Source organism: Entelurus aequoreus, linkage group LG08, assembly GCF_033978785.1.
Source record: "Entelurus aequoreus isolate RoL-2023_Sb linkage group LG08, RoL_Eaeq_v1.1, whole genome shotgun sequence".
NCBI lineage: Eukaryota > Metazoa > Chordata > Actinopteri > Syngnathiformes > Syngnathidae > Entelurus > Entelurus aequoreus.
In genome coordinates, this window is record NC_084738.1 from 46,589,969 (window position 1) to 46,593,250 (window position 3,282).

Sequence of the window (3,282 nt, forward strand, 5' to 3'; positions counted from 1 at the left end):
TGACTTCTGTTTTGTTTGATCAGCCGTTTTACTGCCACGTTACAGACACAGTTTGGAAACAATTAAAGGTATGTAAATAAACATTTACAAAATATTTCTGTAAAAAAATAACTCATTTCACAATGTATATACTGTATCCGGTGCGGCGAATATATGGGAATTTTTTCCCCCTAAAATTTAGTGGGTGTGGCTTATATACCGCGGTGCACTCGTGCACAATTCTAAGGAGATACAAGAAGACAAAGGTTTTGTTTTTTTTGCATTCTAATTTGTAACAATCGGCTCGTTGTAGGTGGCAAGCAATGCAGGTAATGGGATTCATCCCTTCTGCCTGTAAGTCACTTTAAAAAGGCATCCAACAAACAGCCAACAATACTTCATTTACGTTGTGTAACCTGTATAATAACCAAACTGTAGCAACATTGTTATGGTAAGAGCGAACGCGAAGGAACTCTTTTTCTAGCGTAGTCACACATTGTCTTGCAATGGCATGCTTCAGCATAGCTAGCTATGGCAAGAAGTAAGCTAACTTCTGCGTCTGTTGTCTGTTTGGTCTAACTGGCCGGGGAGGTTTTTTCCAGCTGATTTGGGTAAGCACGCCATTTATGTCGGCAAAGCTTGCCTTGAAGTTCCACATTTATACCGACAAGTCACACCGACCTCACTCTTGCGGCTTCCATCTGCTCTTTTGTCTTTTGTTTCACCCTCTGTTCGTGCTCGCTTCTGTATCCAGCAGTTCATCCTCCGTATATTCAGCTTCAAAAAGATAACGTTGTGAATCCTCATTTGTCCAAAAATAGTTGTCTTCGTTGTGCTGAGGAAATAAGTTCCAGTAATGTATTAAAATGACCAAAATACTGTTAATATTGGACATATTACATATTGTTATGAATGAGTCTGTTACTATATATATATATATATATATATATATATATATATATATATATATATATATATATATATATATATATATATATATATATATATATATATATATATATATATATATATATATATATATGCTTTCAGTATACAAAACGTTGATGGAGGGTGACTACCATTAGCCACATCTTTCAAGCGTTTTTTTATCATCTTAAGGATCCTAAAAAAAACATGTGTGTTCTTGTCTCTCATACTGATTGTGAACAATAGGCAAAATTCCCCCAAAAAGTGCAAGTTCCACATTTATACCAAAAGGTCACACCGACCTCACTCTCGCGGCGTCCGTCTGTTCCAACCTTTTACCCTCTGTCCGTGCTCGCTTGTATAACCAACAGTTCATCCTCCATATATTCAGCTTCAAAAAGATAAGGTTGTGAATCCTTATCTGTCCAAAAATAGTTGTCTTTGTTGTGCCGAGGAAAGAAGTTCCAGTAATGCATAAAATTACTAAAATACTGTAAATATTGAACATATTACATATTGTTATGAATGAGTCTATTACTAGATTGTATATATATATATATATATATATATATATATATATATATATATATATATATATATATATATATATATATATATATATATACTTTCAGTATACAAAACGTTGATGGAGGGTGACTACCATTAGCCACATCTTTTTATCATCTTAAGGATCATAAAAAAAAAAAAACATGTGTGTTCTTGTCTCTCATAATGATTTTGAACAATCAGCAAAATAAAATAAAAAAGTGCATTTCCCCTTTAAGTGACAGAACGGTGAGAAAACGAGTATAAAAGAAGTCATTAGAGAAGACAGCGTTCTTGTGTGTGCTTCTTTGAGCACATTTAGCTGCGAGCTTTTCGGCCAGGCACTTGTCAGGCACGTTAAGCGCCATCGTCCATCAACTTAAGTGAGATGAGATGAGCTCGCCAGGCTGCAGCCACAAGGTCGTCACACAATCTAGAAGTGCTTGTAGGGCTCCACACTGGACCGAGCAGCTCCAATATTGGACATGTTCTGATGCCAGAGGAGCAAAAAAAATCAATAGTCCAAGTGCTCGAGTATTTTTTGATTTTTTAAAAACCTTACACTGCAGTAATTTGTGTGCAGTAGTTTAATCTACGCAAATGAAAAAGAAGATATTCACAACTCATGCTGCTTCTAAAAGCTTGTTGTCGCCAACTAAACACATTGGCACCACTCGAGAGCGACACTCTACCAGCAGGTTGTGTACTTTGAATTTGCAAACTGATTGTAAACAGTACAGAGGGACGGCGTGGCTCAGATGTTAGAGCTGCCGTGCCCGCAACTTGAGGGCTCCCGGTTTGATACGAGCTCCGGCCATCTGTTGTGTCCTTGGGCAAGACACTTCACCCACCTTGCTCCCGGTGCCGCTCACACTGGTGTATGAATGTGAATGTTGGGTGGTGGTCCGAGGGGCCGTAGGTGCAAATTGGCAGCCACACATCCATCAGTCTGCCCCAGAGCAACAGTGGCTACAAATGTAGCTTACCACCATTTTTTGTGTCAATGTGGAGTGAATGAATGATGGGTTTTCAGTTCTCTGTGAAGCGCGTTGAGTGTCTAAAAAACGCTATACAAATCTAATCCATTATTATTATTACTTTGTACACTGCATACTTATTTCCTGTTGGTGCAAATGTTAAGAGTGTAGTGCATATTTAAACACTGTCCTTACACACTTCCTGTCTTATTTTTAATTGTGAACACTTCCGCTAAGGTGACGATCGTGAGAGCACTGCTTCTTCTCAATGTGAACGCACTTACAGTAGGAAGGGGATTCATATGGCCCCATTCGTCACTGTTTACCTGACACATGAAACGTGACGAATTGGGGGGTGCACTATCCACTTTTGTCGCCAGATGGCAGTAGAGTGATGAATATCTTAAAGTGTGTTTCCTGGCAATTTCAACTTTGACCACCGCATCAGTTGCTCTGTAGAGTGGTGTTTTCCATCATTTTCAGCAGACTGCATTGCAAAATGATTAATGATTAAGAGGGGGGCTCTTCCTCTCACTTGAGATCTACCTAGGAATGGGGCCATATGAATCCCTTCCCTACTGTAGGCACTCTGAAGTGTATTTCTGGTCTTGTCATCCTCGTCCGGACAGAAGGATGACACGTCGGAGACGCTTTACTGAACCAAAAGTTTCTTTATTACAAGCGACCGTCATTAAACAGGTCTGCAGTACCCGGAGGAACCTACGTCAAAAAAATGAAGGACTCCACCAGTCTTTTATTCCTTCTTTTTCTGTCTGGGTGTGTGCTAAGTCAGGACAGCACAACTTGACCATGTAAGGAGATGTTCGTGTGTATGTGTCTGGAAAACTGCTTT